Source organism: Petaurus breviceps, unplaced genomic scaffold (genome assembly GCF_028583685.1).
Source record: "Petaurus breviceps papuanus isolate PSGF00001 unplaced genomic scaffold, PetGlider_PUasm1.0 76, whole genome shotgun sequence".
In the NCBI taxonomy this organism is placed as follows: domain Eukaryota; kingdom Metazoa; phylum Chordata; class Mammalia; order Diprotodontia; family Petauridae; genus Petaurus; species Petaurus breviceps.
Window position 1 is genome coordinate 62,308,502 of NW_027186473.1, and position 21,600 is coordinate 62,330,101.

A 21,600-nucleotide genomic window follows, 5' to 3' on the forward strand; every position below is an offset into this window, starting at 1 on the left:
ATTCATTCATTCATTCATTCATTCATTCATTCATTCATTCATTCATTCAAGCAAAATCTTCTACACTCAAAGTCATTTTCCACCAGGCTATCTCAATCCTTATTTTAACCAAATTACTAACAAAGATATGTAGGCACACAGTGGGATTAGCCTGAGCTATACAAACATGATCACTGCTTAATCCTAAACTGACTGCAGATCCCCAAGTTGTCAAAGCCTCTTTGCTCATCTACCTCAGGGGCATGACAAAGCCCTCATTTTTTCTCTCCCCATAGGTGTGAGTGCCACCCAAGTAGTCCCTGAATTGACAGCAATGAGGCTGGAAATCTACTTATTTAATAGTTAACAAACAGTAAGAAGACCCATCCTAGAATGTTTGCTTGAAGGCAGAATTACTTTGGGTTTCATGAAACATACTTACTTGACATCCAACGGGGGAAAAAAAGCTGAAATGTATACTTTTCTGTCACAGCTAAAGCTGTGAATACCTTGTCCTATTTAGAAGTCAAACAATTCTTTCCCTTGTATGGTTTCTTGAAGCACTTCAGAGTTATCATCTGCTCAGTAGAATTATTATCTCTATTTTACATCTAGAAAGCCTGAGCCTCAGAGATGTCTTCCCTGGAGCTACATGACTTTGTTCACTGTAAAAATAGCAAATATTCACAGGCTACTTAAAATAAGATTCAAGGATGAAAAATCACAGAATCAAAGGTTTGAAAGTAACCACAAACCCCAAAGGTCATCTTTTTGGTTGTTGTTTTCCTCTTTCCAAGAAGAACTAGAATTGGATATCAACATTATTTTTATATCTCCACACAGAGGCATATAAATAAAAAAGTTATATACACACAACTCTATTTAATGTACTGTACCTTTGTATAGTATGCATATTCACAGAAAGAATTATGCAGTGTCTAGGAGCATTAAGAATATAGACCTCAAGTCATATAAAAAAAAGTCTATATGAACCCCTAGAATGATTCTGCCATGTTTATTCAAGTATAGAGACATTCATGGTATGTGGTAAGAAAATTGCAATTGCAGTTGGAAGACTTGGGTTTCAATCCTTGTTCTAACACATATTGGTCTTGTACCCTGGGTAAATTATGAACCTCCTAAGGACCTCAGTTACTTCAGCATTAAAATGAGGTAAATGATACTTGCTTAAAAAATCACTTAAATAATATTGAGCAGGGATAGTGCTGAACTTGGAGTCTGGTGGACTTGTGCTTGAATCCTTCCTCCAACAATTACTAGCAGTGTGACCCTGGACAAGTCACTTGACCTTTCTGAGTTTCAGTTTCTTAATCTTTAAAAAGGAGGTTAGTGAAATGAGCATTTACTTGATAGATCTGTGAATATCAGGTGAGTAAATGCATGTAAAAAGCTATGCAAACTTTAAAGTGTAAGATGATGTTACCTATTTTTGGAGTTTTGGTTTTCTCATCTGCAAAAAAGTGGGAATGAGGTTTGTGCTACCTTCTTTGCAAGGTAGTGAAAACAGCATTTTGTAAACACAATATGGAGATATCAGTTATTATTGTCTTCTCCCTTGCACTGTCAGCAACCCACTTCGATGTCAAGAACGAAGTCAAGAAACCTGTTTTCCTCCTGTTGAACCTAAAATGCTGGATTTGGAAACAACCAACTTTAGCTCGAATTCAAGTTCTGAAGCGTATTACCTGTGCACCACCGGGAAAGTCACTTAGCTCAGAGACTTTATTTCATCTGGAGAATAAGTAGGTTGGATGAGGCAAGCCCTAAAGTCTCTTTCAGTTCTGTGACCCATGATGAAATTTTGACTCTGCCGGTTTCAGAAGAGGTTTCTGAGGGTAGAGAGTCAATCTGGGCAAAATAAGGGGAAAAAATAAGACATGGTTGCTCTCTCATTCCCCAGGATATTTTCCCACTCATCATCCTAATATTTTTTGTAGGTCAGGGAAGAAGAGGAATAGGAAGAGGAGGACCTCCTTAGCTTTTCTTCCTGTCTCCTATTCACCAGACTGTTTCTAGACACCAAGCTTAGTGGTCAGAAAGCTATGTAATTAGTAAGGCACTTACCAGCTTTATGAATTATTTAAACTTTCTAGACCTCAGTTAACTCATCTGTAAAATGGGGATAATAGCACATATCTCATATGGTAGTTTTGAGGCTCAAATGAGATAATAAATGTCATAAAGCACTTTGCAAACCTTAAAGTGCTACAGAATGTTGTTAGCTATAATTTTTTATGGTGACTGCCATTTATCTAGCTCAGCCATGGAACAAGACAGCACCAACTTTACTAGGAGACAGTAGAGTAGTGATATGGGGCTGAAACAGCTACTTGTTTCTTCTTCTCCTAGGCCAATGGGGCTTAAATTCCTAACCTAAACATTGATATTAAAATAAGTCTCTATTCCTTCTTTTATAATTTAATATTAAATAATAACGAGTATAGAGGACTTATGAGAATAGCTTTTATAACCACACAATCAATATGGCTATGCCATGTTGATTATAAATTTAGTTTCACTGAACCATAGAGATGACTTAAATGCCAGGTCTGCAAAAGACTTTTAGGGATCATCTAGCACAACATCTTTATTTTACAAATGAGGAAACAGAGAGCCAGACAGACTAAGTGCCTTTCTTAATAGAGTTTAGACAGTGAATTAGTTTAGAACCGGGATTAGAACCCATATTTTCTGGCTCTTTGAGAGCACACTTCTTCTGCAACACGATGTTATCTCTGGTTGGCTTTGGGTAGGCCCTGTCTGAGTCAGAATAAAATCACACATAATAACAGCTTTTCCTTCCCCCTCACCCAGTTTTGTTTCTGGCCCCTCCCCTTTTCCTTTGCCATGCCAAACAAAACATATAAATTAATGATAATTTCCCTGCTTTTAAGATATTTATAATGGAATTAAACATACATATATTAAAATATTTATGATGATTTATACTTTTCCAAAGAAAAAGAAAATGAGAAGTACTGTATAATAGTACATATAGTGAAGAGTTGGGGCAGAGGAGAGACTAGTGGGTGGGGAACTAAGCACTAAGACAGAAAGTCATCAAGACACAGTGAGCAGATCATATAGAAAGGTAGGAAGGGGAAAAGGAGTTGGAATAAAGGTAATAGGAAAACCAATAGTAATATATTCCATTTTTAATGACAGTTCTATAGACCTCTGTTTAAGCAGTTTGCATGCAATTTTCTCAGAGCTTACTTTTCTACAACTACTAGTGGGTTCAAGTATGGGAAGAGAATGTTGGAGAGAATGGGGAATACGTGAATGTGTGGTTGGGAGACCATTTCCTGAATTGCACAGTTTTGTTAGCGCATGAAAGGAAACCTTGAATGTTGATAAAGTAGAGAGCCTTCCAAGAAAATTTTTAAAAGAAATTTAAAACTAGGTGACATTTGGTACATTTTCCACTAAGCCTTAAATATGGAATTCCTAATCTTTTCCCTCTTTTGACTTTCTGGTTTCAAGCAGAAAAAAATTAGTTACTTCTCTAATATACTTTGCTTCAGTGATATGATGATAGAGATCAGGGAAATAGGATGGAATAGTGAGCTCCCCTCCCCTCCACTGGATTTTGAATGATATTATCTGAGCTTGAATCACATCTGTTCCATTTACTAGCAGCAATGTGGTGATGCACAATACATTTCGCCCTATCTAAGCTGTAGCTTTTTCATCTGTCAAATGGGTGCAGTGATATTTGCAGTCCCTCACAAGGTTATTTATTGTAAGGAAACTGGGTTGTATGGGGAGTTCAGGGAGGACTAGAGCCTCTGGTGTGAGGGTTTGCTAAATCCTTTTCAGGGCTGCTCATCCATCTTCACTGTCCAATCTGTCACCAAAATCTCACCTGTAGCTCCAACAAGGTGTGGCATGTTACAGACTCACCCTAGTAAAACATCTCAGCAAATGGGCTAAACTAGGTTTGGGGTAATTGATAGGCCTCAAACCTATGGTGAGTTAGGGGGATGTCTACCCAAGCATATGAAGACTTCCTTCAGTGGAATGGGCAGATAAGAATCATTTGTTCCAGTGGCCACAAAGGCAGCTGAAGCAGGCACTGGGGAGCTCATAGAACTTGATCAGAAATCAAAGAAGCCAAGGTCATCGGCTGAATCCTGTAACATCTCAAGGCATTCTGACTTTTGCGTTGTGACTAGACTTTGATTATTTAGGAAGAGAGATTGAGAACTTGTGCAGCTCTGCCTCACTTAAATCCAATTCACATGCACGAACAACATTGTACAGAGACTGTGCTATAACTTCAGTGTTATATAATTTGAACTAGCATTATTATCACCTAGCTCAGTAGGTTCTTTTGGAATAGAGCCCTTAGGTTTCTTCACAATAATAGCCTGTGACTTTGATTTCAGTCATTCCCTTATTCCCTAGGAAATAATTGTGGAAGGAGCAAGTGATGCGTCCTGCCCTCCCACACAGGTTCCTTGCTTTCCACCACTTCCACTCCATGGCAAACCACATAATTGTGCCTCTGTCCCAACAGATTGAAACTATGTCATTATCTTTTCTCAACATTTTCTACTCTCATTTAAATAAGTCTTTCTACCCCTAAGAATCTGGATGGAGAGATGTTAGGAAGCTATTATTTGAAATTTAAATACAATAATTTAAGCCTAAATATATGTACTTTGATTTAGCAACTGGACTACCTAAAGCAATTTGCAACTTTGAAAATTTGCCTTCTTTCTTTTCTATAGATTCTTCCTCCTCCTTATCCTTCTCTTTCAATATAATAGGACTTGCAATTAGCTGATGCAAATGCATATGAAAATACTTTAAAATAGCAAATTTAAGAGGGTTTTTCAGTAGATTTAAAGTGATGTCATCGTGTAGTTAATCAGCCTACAGATGGGAGCTGAATGCTTTGTGACATAAAAGATATGTAGGGGTAGGGTGCTTCCTGTTATGGCAGCTAGGTGGCAGAGTGAATAGAGTGCCAGCTTGGAGTTAGAAAGACTCATCTTCCTAAGTTCAAATCTGGCATCAAACACTTACAAATTGTGTGACCCTGGGAAAATCACTTAACCCTGTTTGCCTGAGCTTCCTCTATAAAATGAGCTGGACAAGGAAATGGCAAACCATTCCAATATCTCTGCCAAGAAAACCCCAAATGGGGTTACAAAGAGTCAAAAATGACTGAAAATGATTGAACAGTAACAGAATGGTAGGTATATGAACCAAATAATTTTCCTTCCAATGGTAGAATTCAAAGTATGGGCTTCACATGTAGTAATGGCAGGGTTCTAAGCTGTTCTGTCACCATATTTCTTCGAACATTTTCTTTTCTCTCTGTTGTCTCTAGGATGAACACAGTTTATTGTTGAGGTCCATGTTTTGGTATATAGTATTTAAGGATTGTTTAAGTATGTAAAAACACTCCTGATTTTACTGGCAATAATGGCCAGGTAAAGGAGGTGTTATTGATTGAAGGAGGCTTCAGGACATCAAAATCAATTGGAGATTCCATCAGAACACACAAACGAGAAAGAAGGTTGGAAGTTGATGGGAACTATCATGAAAAGAGGAGAGAGCTGAACTGCAGTCAATCAGAATTCCTCTATTAAGGACAACTTAATATATCCAAATATTTGAAAAACATTGCAACTGAAGACCTTTATTGGCAAAAAAGTTTTAATTACTGTATTAAGAAGATTTCCTTCCCACTCCACCCCCTTGGGTTCTACAATATTCTAGAACATTATCATTAAAGGATGCTCTCCTCTTTAAAACCAAAAAAGTGAAAATAATTAGAAAATAATAACTGTCTAGTTCAAATTAACTTTATGGAACATTTCCTATTGAGTAAAAACAAATCATGTCCATTTTGCAAATGAGGAATGAAATAAACTTAGGAGTCACCATGGACTCCTTACTATTTCTCACCTCCCAGATCCAGGATGTTGCCAAGGCCTGCCAATTTTACCTTTGCAATATCTCCTGAACCTGCATCCTTCTCTCCTCTGACATTGCCACCACCCTAGTGTAGACCCTCCTCACTTCATAGTTGGACTATTGCAAACAACTGCTAGTAGGTCGGGGTCTGTCTGCCTCACTTGAATCCCTACTTGAAACCATCCTCCATTAAGTCACTAGTGTAATATTCCTTAGGTATGGGTTCATGCACATCACACCTTCTCCCTATTCAGTAAACTCCAGCGGTTTCCTATTGCCTCCTGGAACAAATACAAAATTCTCTGCTTGGCATTCATCCATAACCTATCCCATTACTTCCTTTCCAAGTCTTCTTAAACCTTACTCCCTCAAGGGGTACTCTTTGATCTAGTGATACTGGCTTCCTGGTGTTCCACTTATAAGACTCGACTCAGGGCATTTTCTTTGCTTGTCCCTCGTGCCTGCAATACTCTCCTTCCTTTACTCTGACTGCTGACCTCCCTGGTTTCCCAACTAGAATCCCACCAACTACAGGAAGCCTCCCTCAACTCCTTTTACTTCCAACGCTTTCCTTGTTTTAATTATTTCCTATTTATCCTCTATGTAGCTTGCTTCGTATATATCTGTATATCTTTGTCCCCATTTGATTATAAGCTCTTTGAAGGCAGGGACTTTCTTTTATCTCTTTTTATACCCCCAGTACTTAGTGCAATGCCTGGAACATAATAAATGTTTATTGAATGAATAAGTGAATATGTGAGAGTCAGCTTGGTATAATGGGAAAATAAAATAAACACGCTCATAACCTATCAACAGGAGAGATCTGGGTTTGAATCCTAGTTTTAACATTAGCTGTGTTATCTTGGCTAAGGCACTTAACTAAACTTTTTAAAGCTCAGTTTTCTCATCTGTAAAATGGGGATAATAAAGAGGTTTTTTTTTATGAAGAGAGGACAATGTATACCTTGAAGTACTGTAGAAATGTGAGTTGTTGCTATAGTCATATAGCTAAAAATTTCATAGCTGGGGATAGAATCCAGGTCTTTTGACTCAGTTTTTTTATTATACCATGTCAGTGATTAATTCCCCATTCTCAAAGAAAATATTTATTTTTCCTAAAACAATGTTTTTTCCCCTATGATTATCTATATGTGGTCAGGGTTCAAAAATATTTCAAACCAAGTTACAGTTTACAGTCAGATGCCTCACCATAAATACACAATGCTTGCTTTGTCAGAAAAGGATGACAGTTCATTTTTTTGGGCAGGGATAACAGAAATTGAATCTGGAGAGGGTGTTTGGCAGCTCAGATGGAATTAACAATGGCTTAAGGTGATGGAAGCTTTTAAGGACTGCTGGCAAGTATCAGCAGGAAGTGGAGGCACCTTGCTTTACCTTTACAATAATAACAAAATGCATCTTTGGGGAATGCAAATGTCTAAAGAGGTCCAAGACACAGTGTATGAGCACTAGACTTAAATCCAGAAATCCAAGTTCAAGTCCTAAGAAATGATGGTTGTGTAACACCCATAGGCAAGTCTCTTACTGTCTCTTACTCTTATTCAACATAAGTTACAGACGAGTTTTAATTTTCATTGGTTGGGGGAGTTTACACAGTGGGAGGGCTATACAATCGCAAAATCTGCCCATCTCCGATCCTAATGTTTAACTTTCAACAAAAATCTATCACAAAGTTCAAATTCAGAGAGCAAATTTGATGGACACTCCATTGCTCTCGACAGGACAAAATTCAGGTTGAATTGCCAAGAATAGAAAAGTAATCTCACAACATTCCAACAATGAGAGTGGTCTGTAGGAGGTTAGAAGGACAGGAGATGACATTCAGAATGGGAATAAAATACAGAGAAAAGGAAATAACTTCCTGCTCTGCTCCTTTAAAAGGGTAAAAAAATTACAAAAAACCACTGTCAAATCAGGTCACCTTTCTTGTATTTGGGAGGAACTTTAGTAGACTCCCTATTTGTAAGAGTTGCAGGTTTAGATGCTTTTAATTGACACTCTTATGAACCATATGGAACTAAAAGGAAATATGACAAGAGAAAAATATTGAGACAGGAAGCTGAATTTTTAAAAATATCACCCCAAATGACTCCTCAGCAATGTTTCAAGTCTGCTATATGAAGATATGACTCAGTAGGAGTGGAACAAAAATGGGTACAGGCCCAGGGCACCAGAAAGGCTGCTAGTTACAGTGGTCCCCTGGGAAAGAATATGACATTTCTTGGAAACATTGAGTTTCTCCTGAAACTTCAGACCTTTTCTCACGTTATAGAGATGAAGGAAGATGTGTAAGTTTAGCTAATAATCTTAGCTTGGTACAGAGAAGCAGATTTAGGATCAATGTGATGAAGAAACTTTATAACAATTAGAGTTATCCCCAAAAGAAATGGGATACCTTGGGAGATAAACCAGGGGTATGCTGAGCCAGTTTAGACTAGCTTACATGAGAATTTACACCTCAGAAACTGGCAAACACTACAATTGAGGGGTCAAATTATTGTTTTATTGATTGTTTAGAATAAAAGCAATGGAGAAAACACTGATAATATAGATTAAACTTAGTGTTCCAGGTATGTATATACTCATAGATCAAATATATGCAAATATTTAAGCATGCATATGTGTATATACATACATATTTATACATATATGTGCATATGCATAGACATACAAACATATACACATATGTACATACATACATGTTATGGATAGTGAAACATTTATCAGGTTACCCTAGAGGTAACCTCTATTGGATACCTTTAAGCAAAATGTATATCAAAGTTGGATATTATTTGCCAGATAATTATAGAGGAAGCTCTTATTCAGTAACGATGTGGGGCTGGGTGATGATTTTTCATCCAGTTCTGAGATTCTGTGACATGATAATACTTTCAGGTTCATGACAGAGAAACACAAGAAGATGAGGAAAATTTTTATGAGATGGTTCTACAATGGAACAGCCATAGTCATAAGATGTAGAGTTAAAAATGTCACTTGAGATTGTCTAGTCAAACCTCTTCATCTTACATGGGTCCTTGTTTTCAGGTGCTTTGATTCAAAATCCGTTTCTCTCTGTATGTACCCTGTTGCCCTGTGGACAGTACCATGACTCTGAGAGAGATGGGAGGAGGCACTATAGCACCGAGGAAGATGGCTGGATTTGGAGTCAGAGAATCTTGGATTTTAAACATGGCTCCTTTATTTCTTATCTGTGTTAACTTGAGTAAGTTACTTCACTCTACTGGGTCTTAATTTACTCAACTATAAATTGAAGGAACTGTACTAGGTGGCTACAATAATGTTGGCTTCCATAAGATAACTTATCATCAAAAAAGTTATCTTGTCATCGTGGAAAGTGCCCAGGATTTGTAATCATGCATTATTTTCTACCTATGTGATCTTGAGTAAGTCATTTCACTTATGTGGGCCTCAGTTTCCTCATTTATAAAAATGTGTAGACTGTTATGTCCTTTGTACTCCAAATCTTTTAATCCCATCCTAGTGATAAGACTGGTTTCAAAAGAAACTTTTGTTAGAAAGTTAAAATTTTCTAGAAAATCAATTATTATTAAGACCTGTCTGCCAACAAGACTTATCACTCCAAGTTATATAGTGATTTCCATTTATAATTTCCTCTGTAAACCACAAAAGAAAATTAATTTTCCACTGGTGACCAGGCAACTATTGGTTAGAGCCTAGTTTAAAATAGTTTGACATTTCTAAGTAAAATGCCAGAAATTGTAATTGGGATCCCTTTAAAATATGGTATTCTTATTTCTTCAACGTTAGAGTAGTGCTCTTGTATTTTAAATTTTAAACCAAGAAAGGAGTAAAGTAGAATGTCAAAAATTTCCCCTGTTCCCCCAAAGTAAGAGGTCATGAACTCTTTGGGAGTTCCACAATTTAAAACGAAGTCTTTCAACTTTTAATCATTCTAAGTGTAATTATATCATCTGGCCTCAAGGTGGAGCTGTTATATTTCATTGCAAAAGGAAGACGCATTTTTGTCTTGCCTCAGAATTCCATTATAAAATAGAACAAATGATTAACAAAAAAATCTGTGTTCAATGACAAATGGCAGGAGGTTACAATTCTTTCCTGTGGGGAGACAACCATCATTTCAGAAGACAGTGATGTTATTGAAAACTACATTTACATGGTATCCCATAGGTGTATGTACTTTCTGTTACAATAGGCCTATGGGAGGATGATACAGACATCTACATGAGAGTTGTCAAACAGGAATGAAACTCTTCTCATCATGGCTCCTCATTCTGTTTTCTAAATGGGTTTTCTGTGTGCTCATTAGGGCTATTCTAGACAGTTATGGCAGCTTGTCAAACCAATGGGACATTGGATATATTGAGCCTTTATACCATAGTCTAAATAACCTTTTAAGGACTCCTTTTTCTCCCTACTATAAATACCTTTTGAATTTTAGACTTAAATGGCATCATTGTAATACATTTCACATGGCTTAGTTGCTAAAATGGGATCTTTCTTATCGGTAAATATACACTAGTGACCGAGGTATTTTCAACACTTGGAAATCATTCCTTCAGTTCGTGACTGGAGATATCAGAGAAATATGGATTATTTTTTCTAATTTGGCAGTTAAAGAATAAAGGAATCCACATATTAGATCTAAGAACAAGGAAATCAAGTTTTGGGATGTCTTATGCAGCATTTGACTTATTGCATTTATTTCAAAGTCCTGAATAATAAATATGATTTTGGCTCAAAGATTTGTGGGAGCCACATGGTATATAGATTTAGTTGAATTGATTACATGCAATGTTTGGTGAAGTTTTCCAGGCAGATCATATATTAAAAAAATCACATCGCTATGGTTTTCAGGTTTTTCCAGAAATATTCCAGGTATATCTAATGTTGGGAAGATTTTATGTCAAAAAACTATTTAATTAGAATGGAAAAGACAAAACAAAAGAAAATGTACATATTATGCCTGAATTTGCGTCAGATGTAGTATTCACAGAGTATAGTATTATAATATCTGCAGTACTGGCAAATCATATGTTTTCAAGTATACATAGAGGTATATATTAAAATTTTAGAACACATTACATATATGCATTCATTGCATATATATGATATATTTACATGTATACATACACACACACACACACACATATATATATTCCACCAAAGTCTTTTCCAATACCTCAACCTGGAATAAAAGTGACTCTGCGTTCTCAAAGGCATATCTATCTTCTAATGACCATCGTAGTTAAGTTCAAAGAGGTCATCACCCTGTTGGCTTCAGGGTGACAAATCTTTTGGCCACAGTTACTTTCAAAGACCACCTACCAAGTTATGAATCTTAGAGAGATTTTTGATTTGCATTGTTTGAGTGTAGATAGATAAATAAGTAGTAGATAGATAAGACTGTACTTATGTCTTCAGACTTCATCAGTATATGGAACTTCCAGATGAGAAACTCCTATAAATGTAGGTTGGGACCTTCTCTCAAACTTATAGTGCTAGAGTTTCCTAGAGCACTCAAAAAAAATTGAGCAGTTAAGCATTTTTTTTTCCAGATTCACAACATATAGAGTATGTATCAGAGATGAAACTTGAACCTAGGGTTTCTAGGTTCTAATGTCAGTTTTCATAGTCAGGGTAAGAAACATTTATTACGGTCTTACTATGTGCCAGGCATTGTGCTATATGGTGGTGATACAAATAAGAGTTAAAAAAAAAGACAGGCTCTCCACTGAAGGAGTTTAGAATATAATGAGGAGGACAATACCCAAAAGAGAGGACACGGATGAGTCTAGGATGGTGGTGTTTCCAATGTGAGGGAAGCCTAAAAAGACAGAAGCAGAAAAGGAAAGAAGGAATGTTGGCTTAGAGTCTCCTCATAATGGAGGCCCCAGGAGAAGCTCACCAATGAAAGAAATGGCCTGGCATTGTGTACAAAGAGTTTTAGGGTGAGAAGGCTATTAGAATGGGTAGATGTTTCAGGGTGAGGAGTCCCTAGACATTGAGGGAAGTTCCAGTGAGAAAAAGCAGTTGAGATAAGGCTGAAAAAGTCCAGAAAGTCAGAAGGGGAATAAAATTTGGTCATTGGACCTTCTCTCCAAAATGGAGTACCTGGGTGGAACTTACCAATGTTTTCTCCATTAGAGTGCAAGCAGAGATTGTTTTATTACTTTTTTTATCCCTAGGACTTAGTGCAGTATGTAGTACACAGCAGATCTTTAATGAATTGCATTTTCCTGTTAGATTTGATGAAAGTGGAGGTTAGCTGGGTATTGGGTGACCTGAGGATCAACCATAATGCTAGTAGCCACTTAAAAGACAGAATATTCTCATTAAGAAGTGAATTGAGGCAAGAGTAATTTCTGAGGAATATAATTCTGGTAGCTGAGAAGAGAGTCAATTTAGGGGTGCAGAGGGGAACTCTCTCCATGATCCCTCAGTAAGGTCATCCTCCAGCAGATCTACAGTAGAAGACAACATATCTGATGGAAAGCAGATCCATTAAGTCAAGATTCCAAACTGGAAGAGCTTTGTGAATCTAGAGAGAATTACCCTGGCTGTGGAAAAGAAGAGACCCAGGGTTCTCAGTTGAGCAACATATGCAGCAGAGACGTTGTACCCAAAAGAACCAGTATGAGGACACTGTGAGAAGGAAATGGATTTGCGAAACCTATAGTATTTTAGGTATAAGTCACCTTGGCTGCTCAAGTGCACTAATCACATGCTTCTCTATTAGGGTAGCTGTGTGTGCACCCACTTTCCCTGAGTATATCCAACCTGTGAGTTAATATTGGGGGTAAAATGGAAGGAGTTGTCCACATGTAGCCCTGATTTTGGCAACATCCAAAAGGGGCAGAGATACTTGCAAAAAGGGCATTGACTTGATGGATGGACAGTTAACCTGAGTTTCCAAGCTCTGTCCTCGAGCCTAATCTTGAAAGGTAGCTAGAGGTAAGAAACAGGAAGCCATCACAAGTGGGGAGTTATCCAACAGGAGCCATTGAGAGGTGATACTAAAATGTAAGCCAAAGGACTTGTCAGAGGGTTGGGACAGCATGAAATAGAGCCACAGTTGGGAGAAGGAGGAGTGGTCAGATCATAGACAGAATAGGCCCAGGGAGCCTTGCTGAGTGACATACCCAAAAGAGGTGTGCGCAGGAGCAGCAGCAGGAAGACACCATGAGAAGGGAAAGGAAATCCGGGTCGGTGGTGTCAGAGGTGTAAGCTGCCTGGGGCCCATATGTGTGTCTTTTTACTATGTATGAAGCCACTTTTACTGCTTATACAAGGGTATTTTGTGACAGTAGCATGACAGAGACAGAAAGAAAGTGAACCCTAGTTTTAGAAGTGTATAGCCACTGAATACCTTAGACCCAAAGTAGATCCACTCACCTCCTTACCCTACTCACCTTCTACCTAGATCAGGAGGAGTTACCCATGAGGGTGTTACATACACAATAAGTTATAATGCCATATTTCCTATTGCCATAACTTCTCAGCCCAGGCTGGGGCTGTGGAGAAGAGAGAGGCCTGTGTCCTCCCATGAGCTCTTTCCTAATAGCTCTGGAATGGTTTTGCCCTACCTAGCCCTATAGGTATTTAATTTCATCACTGTAGGTCTGGTTACATGATGCTTACAGGCAGAACTGAAGGGACAAATCTGTCATCTGAATGGATCAAACTTTTTGGAAATCTGTCAAGTAGAATCAAACATCTGGATGACTGGCAGAATTATTCACCTGTGTAAACAATAGTCTGTGAGTTAATAGAAATCTATATTTAATACCCTTTTATTGTAATCTATTAACCTGAAAACTTTCATGTCTATATCCTCTAATGTGTAATCATAGAGTAATTGATGTTACTATCAATATCCCTAGCTAATCTAATATATATCCATCATGCAGTTAAACCCCTTAATTTTACAGATAATTAAATGTGAGGCTCACAAGGTAATGGCTTGATCAAGATCAAACATAGAACAAGTAACAAACCTGGGATTCAAATTCTCATTCTCTGATTCCAAAGTCAATATTTTCTCCATTATCCCTTGATTTCCTCTAGGTCCATCACCAGTAGGAATCTTCTCAAAGAAGAAAAGAGAATATTTTAAAAATTAAAAAACAAAACAAAACCATAAGGTCAAGTACCTCTTGATCTGAGATTTCTGTAGTGCAGGAACACCCTCCATCTACAAAGATGGTAAATTATAGACTACCAGACCAGAATTTACGGTTTTTAGAGAATTTTAGAGAGGCTCCGAGAAGTTAAGTAACGACTATGGTCAGACATCAATGGAGGGGTTTGAACCCAGATATTTCTGACTCTACATCCTCTTAAACACTAAGCCAAACTTCCTTTCCAACATAAATTAAAAAAAAATTTGTAGGAATTAAACCGTAAGGAATATTATGGTATTTGTGCTAAAGGTTCTGAGATGGCCCATATAGGTGTGAGTCTGACACTTCTATGACATTTCTTTATTTTTTCTTTTTTTTTTTTGGAAGGAAATTGGGGTTAAGTGACTTGCCCAAGGTCACACTGCTAGTTTTTTTTTTTTTTGGTGTGTGTATTGTGTCTGAGGCCAGATTTGAACTCAAGACCTCCTGACTCCAGGGCTGGTGCTCTATTCACCGTGCCACCTAGCCACCCCTTCTATGACATTTCTTAACCTGGATCTATAAACTCTTTTAATAAAAAAAAACAAACGTTTTTCAATATAATTTAAATTATTTCAATATGATTTCTTTGTAACACTATATATTTTATGAATTAAAATGGCATTTTGATAAAGAATCCATAATCCTAACCAGTTTTCCAAAAGGATTCATGACACAAGATAAGTTAATAATGCCAGTTCAGTACCTAGGGCACTGTTAGCTGGCCAGTACCCAAAAGGTCTGCTTAAGGTCTGAAGAGGCCCTCAGAGAAGAGATAAAGGATAAATTCTCAAGGATCCTGAAGTTTGTAATCTCACACCTAATCAAAGCACCCCCAGGTAATTTAGTATCCTGGAGTTTAATCTCAAATACAACAAAAAAGTATAAAGGTAAATTTCAGAAGTCCTCCTAGGTTGTATACTTTGCCTGACTTCAACCATAAGTCATATTTTGTAACAGTTTTCATCATTCAGCAATTCTAGAGTCTGTTTTGGATATTACTTTAAATAACACTATTTCCACACCCTACTTGCCAGGATATTTATTCCTATGAGATTTTTTTTTGTTCCTATGGGAAATTAGGTTTTCAAGGACACTGTGTTGAATGAAGTTCACATTTCCAAGAATACAACTCCAACCTTATTCAAATAAACCACATATTTGAAAATGACAGGTCTAAGAAAATATTGTCAGTTTACAGGTCCTCTTCTATATAGCAAATTCCACTCTGATTCCAGATTAAAAAGCTGATTTATTTTGAATGAATATGAGGATTTTTTTCTTTGCCCTTTCTTTCCCCAGATGCAAAAGCTCACCCAAATCCCCAGTCAATCAATGGATTTATTTTTTAAATGGGCTATGATTGAATTACTTATCCTTTTAACTGCCTACAGGTGCCTGTGAAATAACCTCTTAACCTATAAATACACCAAACATGTGTTCATCCAGAAATTCCCCCAGAGCAGTAGCTTAACTTGGCATTTTTCCTGGGGAGTTCTAATTCAAATGGGGACCATTTCAACATCAGTGTAGGTGATATCAGATTTGAACACAATGTTCTAGGAGGGTAATGATTATAACTATTAGTAGAAGGGAATTTAGAAGTACTTTCCCTTGTCAAAAATTCTGCAGAAAATATGTCATGTTGTTTTTACCTCATTGTTATATCAACAATTTTCTTCTCAGAGATAAGCTTTTGTATGAACTACTCTGTAAAAACTCTAAAAAGCTGCATGTGAAAATGGGCATGAAAGGCCATTCTAATTAGAGATGATACAAAACACTGAGGCTTCAAGGGTCCAGAGCTTTTTGCAGTTGCATTTGCATTTGCCTTCCCTGGGGAGCAACTAGCATGGGGTGATATGGGACATAGTCCTGGGCACCATATTTAGAGAGCATTGATAGCATGTATATAGTCTTTCAGCAGGATAGAAACAAAAGAACTTGGTGTGTAGTTAGTAGGTATAATAAGTTAAAAGAGGAAGAGATTAGTTTACAGGTTGGCAAGCTCTTCCCCTTCGCCTTCCACCAAAATCTCCCCTACCCCTCCTGAATAGCAGCTTCCCCAGTGATAGGCTTGTGTGAATGTTCCCGAAGGCCCTGACTGCCCACATTGCAGGGCGACCCCCCCCCACCTCACAAAGAAGTATTGGTTTCATTTGTCAATCAGCAAACATTTATTAAGCACCTCCTGTATGCCAGGCATAGGTCTAGGTCCTGCAGATACAAAAACAAAAATAAGAGCCTCTATTTTCGAGGAGTTTACCAGAGTTGAATATAAATAGGGAGAACCTTCCAGGAATGGGAGACAACCTCCACCAAGTCAAAGAAAAGAGATGATAAGTCCTTAGTGAAACATTAAGAAGGAAGCTTTGACTGAACCAAAAGTGTGTGAATGGGCAAATGCATAAGACTGGAAAGGTAGGTTGGAGCTGTGCTGTGAAGTGAAGGCTTTAAAATGACAAACAAAAAAGTATGTCTTTGATCCTGGAGTTAATAAGGAGCCATAGTGGGCTATTATAATAATATTGGCAAGAGGTGATGAGGGCTGGAACAGGGTGGTGACTGTCTGAATGGAGGGAAGGGAATCCTGTGGAGCTAGACTGTATATGCCATTTACATAGAAAACTAATGGCTTACATATATTTTAGATATATTTCATAGATAACATATATACACAATACATCTATACACATATCTTTAAGATATTCAAATGTTTTAAATATACTATCACATTTGATGTTCACAACAACCCTGGGTGTTTGGTGCTATCATTATTCTCATTTCAGAAATGAGGAAACTGAGGCTAAGAAAGGTTAAGTTGTAGAGATAAAAATTGAACCCCAGGGAGTGACCCCAGGGTCACAAAAAGAGTTTCCTGGGGGCAGTTCCTAGTGCTTGTCCTAAAAATAAATAATCCTATATACGGTTCTAGTTTTCTCTCTAGAAATTTCCATGAGAAAAAGTTAAAAGCATGTTGGTATAGGAAAGTTCATTTGCCTCTGCTGCTGCTTTTCTTTGGACAAATTCATGCATTCCTTGCTGTATTTCCCTGAATGATACTTTTTTCATGGTTTAGGTTTACCACAAGCAAAATATAAACCTGGATTTATTTTATTCTTTCAGTTCCTAGAGCTTAAAGTTCTCCAAGATAAAAATTAGAAAGTTAAAAATCCCATTTCACAGATGAGAAAACAGACATAGGAAGGTCAATGCCTTTCGTCAGATATCCAATTAGTCAGGTCCATTTCCTTCTTCAAAGTCTTGTTTAAGCCCTACATTTTTGAATCATTCCAATCTTTAATCTTTCTCAGTGTGCTGGCTCTTTACCTAATGCCTATAAACACCCCTAAATCTCCCCCATCCTAAACACACACAAACACATACACGCACAAAAACCTAGAACTAAATTCTGACCGAGGTTCTTATTAGTGGTATGACTCTTTGCAAATCACTTAACCTCTCAGTACTTTAAAGCCTTTAACACTGTAAATTGTAGAGAAGGTGTTGCCCTGCATTAGTAGAGGGAGTTTTCTACCATATATCTGACAACTGCTTTTCACTATCTCTTGTTGGCTTTTCATCCATAAGGAGATCCATTTAACTGTTGATTTGCCCCAAGCCTCTGTCCTTGGCACTGTCTCCTCTCTCTTCAGTCTCTCACTTGCTGGCTTCCTCTGGTGCCATGGGGCTTCCATTATCATTTCCATGCAGAGCCAGAAGTCTATATTTCCAGACCAGGAGATCTTAACCTTTGAATGTGTCACAGACCATTTCATCTTTCTGGTAAAATCTTTGATTTCAAAATATCTCGAAATAATGTTGTTAAATGCAGAAATTAAAGCACATAGGATTACAAAAGAAATTGAACATATAAAAATATGATTATATATTTTTTAAATCCAAAGTTGAAGATCCCTGAAATCTATCCATCAACCCCTTGTGGGTCAATGGAACCTAGGTTAAGGAACCCTGATCTAGCCCTTTCTCCTGACCTCTAGCTCTCATCATCAACCACTTTTGGACGTTTTGAATTGATGTGTCATAGGTATCTCAAATTATATGTCCAGAACAGAACTTAAAAAAAAACAACCTCTTCCTCTTTCAAACTTTCCCATCAATCATGCAGGTCCGCAACCTCATAGCCTTCCTCAAATTTTCACTCTCCCTCATCTTCCTAGATCTAAAGATTTGAAAGAAAAAGAAAAAAAAAAGATTTGCCACATCTGTTTTATTCAAACTTTTTCTTATGGCAGTTCCCTTCTCTCTATTAACACAGCCACCACCCGGTTCAGGCTTTGTCACATTTTAGTTTCCCTAGCTTAAGAAGTGCCCCAAGCAGCTCATCCTTTCCACGCCTGCTAAAGTGCTATTCTTCGACATCTGTTAGAGCTTTGTTGCCACTTAATACACCTTCACAAAAGCACATTGATAGAAAAGGCTGAAAAAGACAATTCCCACTTATATATGCTGGATTGCATTAAATGACTATATTAATGTCTTATTAATAACATTATTTCATGTAGCGATTCTCCGAATATGTCAGTGAAATTTCTCTTCTCCTGACAGCTCTGCTATTAAGGAGCATTGAATTTTCTCCAAATGGTTGCCATGGAAATCATTGTAATAATACTAGGAAGTATTTTTGGAAAATAATCTAATAGAAAGTTTACAGGATAAAATGATTACATTAATGTAGCCAGTAAAGAGATAGACAAGGGATGAAATCCAATATGGTCACTATATGCATAAGAAGTCTTTCTCAAGCCCTCAGTTCTTGTGCCTTCCCTCTCTTATTTCCTATTTGTTGTGTGTGTATGTGTGTGTGTGTGTGTGTGTGTGTGTGTGTGTGTGTACTTTGATTGTAAATATCTGCTTGTCCCCCTCATCTCTCTTTTTTTTCCTCTTGAAACTGGCTGAACCATTCTGTGAAATTACCCAAGTTAGGTATATAGTCTTTATCTTAGTAAGACACTCTCAGAATAGACCCATTCTGCTTGCAGTAGATTCTTCACAAACCTTACAAGATATGCAGATATTAGAAATCAACCCTACTGCAGTGAATGAGAATGAGAAAAATCAGTCTTTTGTGCAAATGTAAATTTACAAGTACCCATGTCAATTTCAACAAAGTTGTCTGACATATTGGATTAGTCACTATCTTTTGGTTAGACTGTCATGTCAAGGCACGTTGTCTGATCCATCCCATGAAAAGAAATACACATTTAATTTTTTTCAGACATCAAAGCTGAGAGAGGTCAGATTTAGGCTGGTTTTTCTCTCATTAATACCTCTACTGGATGCAACATGAGCCTGAAGCATGCAGAAAACAATAGCTTGTGCATATAGCCTGAGGCCCAACAATATTTTTGACTCGGTATTTACACTACATGAGCATTAAGCAAAGAAAAATACATGTGTGTATGTATCTATCAGTGTTTTATATATGTATATATAAAAATGAGTGAACAAAAAATAGAAATAGGAAAAGTATACTTTAGTAATTAGTATGTTAAAAATTTTAAGTAAGTTGTTAGAGGTAAGGGTTGCAGGTTAGATACTAGGTTATGCTTATTAAAGAAATATTTGAGTCAAAAAGAAGCTATTTAGTTACAAGGCAGAACCAAAGGACTGAAGAAAAGTCTACATGATCTATAGACATGTATTTTCACAATATCAAGAGAAAGAGAAGGCCTTAAGGCCTGTCTTATGTATGCTCCCAAGATGAATTTTGGGGAGGACATTGACAATTGTGACACTCTATCACTAGACGGGGTCTCAGATTCTCTTCCAGAGGTTACCTGTCCCCACTCCAAATGAATTGATCTTAAAGAGTTAATGTAGGTATGCCTTTAATGCTTCTTGTGGGGTTCATTGGAGACTTCTAGGTTTCTAGTTAGGGCTCTGGCAGCACAAGCAGCCAATCAGTAGCTATCATTCAACCCATATTTACTTGGTTCTCCCCATTTGCTTGACTATATAGGTCTGGCCTCGGGAGAAGCATTAAACTGACTGTCAGGGATATGAAATATTTAGTACTGAAAGCTAGGTCCTTTGTCAGTGTGAAGAGTCCCTGGATATTATTTTGCATGTCAGGAACCTATCACTAGATGATAGCAACCTTGAAAATTTGCCATGGGTCTTATCCTCAAAATGTGTTTGTTTGATGGATGCTCCCCTGGGGACATTGGACAGAGCATTCAGCTGTGAGGAGACGGTCACAAAATGTCAGAAGGAGGCCCAGAGGTGTTGCTGCAGCTGTTCAAGTCTCTCTTTGGTAACTTCCCCATCCTCCATTTGTTTTCCCTAATTTCATGCCTGAGCTTTCGCTACTCAATATGTTGCTAGGGGAACCAGGCCAACCAGTGCAGCAGACAGAGAGAAGAGACAATCTGGAAAACAGGGCAGCTTCACCATGTTTTTTGTTTTGCTTTAGCTGAAATGATTTTCAGGATAATAGTTACTAAGAAGGGCCACTGGAATAAACTCATACCTGTGTAATGTTCCTTGACTCATAAATCAGCAAATGCAGTTACTGAGCCACAGGACCTATGATAAATACTCCTAGGGTAAATGTTGGAAGAAATTAAGTGTTGAAGGAGAAGCTGGGATTGAAAAATAAGATCTGAGTTTTCATGTTTCATTAAACAGTAAGGCCAATTGTCTAATAAGGTTACTTCTCCTATCTTTCCTGTAAGTATAAAATAATAATAACCCAGATTTTGTTGACCCACATAGTACCATTTGCCATAGATTTCAAAATATAAGAAACTGTCCTAACGGGGACACATGCTGTTATCAAAAAATTTCTATGCCTGCTCTGCCCTCACAATCTCAGTGCTTCCCACTGAGAGGATAAAGGCCATTGATATAAGCTTTCTCAAGCTGCTTCTTCTACCTCTCAGCACTTGTTGGTGTCTTGACTCAGTGTCTCTCCTGTTCCTTCCTCTTTTAAAGGAGAATGTAAATTCTTTCCTCCCTCCCTTTTTCCCTCCCTCCCTCCCTCCCTCTCTCTCTCTCTCTCTCTCTCTCTCTCTCTCTCTCTCTCTCTCTCTCTCTCTCTCTCTCTCTCTCTCTCTCTTTCTTTCTTTCTTTCTTTCTTTCTTTCTTTCTTTCTTATAAATAGGCTAACTTGCCTACCTGTGCCATCTCCCCCCTTCCCCCCTCCCCTCCAACTCCTATAAGATCTTACTTTTCCATTTATAAAGCACTGGCATTTTAAGATGATATTCTATAGGCCAATGATCCCTTTGACTTCTCTCTGCCACTTTCCACATTGGAAATTTGCCCACCTCCTTCATAGGACTTCCAGCCATTGCACTTCTCTGTCCTGCTCTCTAATGATTATCCTGTATCCTTTGTGGGCTATTCTTCCTTCTCATGTACTTTTCTTTTAAATAATTAAATTTGTGTGTGTGTGTATATATATATATATATATATATATATATATATATATATGTGTGTGTGTGTGTGTGTGTGTGTGTGTGT

At 37.6% G+C, this 21,600-nt stretch overlaps 1 long non-coding RNA gene across 4 annotated transcripts in view; it reads right to left on the reverse strand.

Moving 5' to 3' along the window:
• The window catches only part of LOC138175194 (uncharacterized), a 71,122-nt gene that overhangs the window by 48,319 nt on the left and 1,203 nt on the right, over positions 1-21,600 (reverse strand). For all 4 annotated transcript variants that reach the window (XR_011171920.1, XR_011171921.1, XR_011171918.1 and 1 more), the window contains exons 2-3: positions 13,947-14,035; positions 1,686-1,848 (exon numbers count right to left, since the gene is read on the reverse strand). This is a non-coding gene — a long non-coding RNA (uncharacterized lncRNA). The remainder of the gene's footprint in view (positions 1-1,685; positions 1,849-13,946; positions 14,036-21,600) is intronic.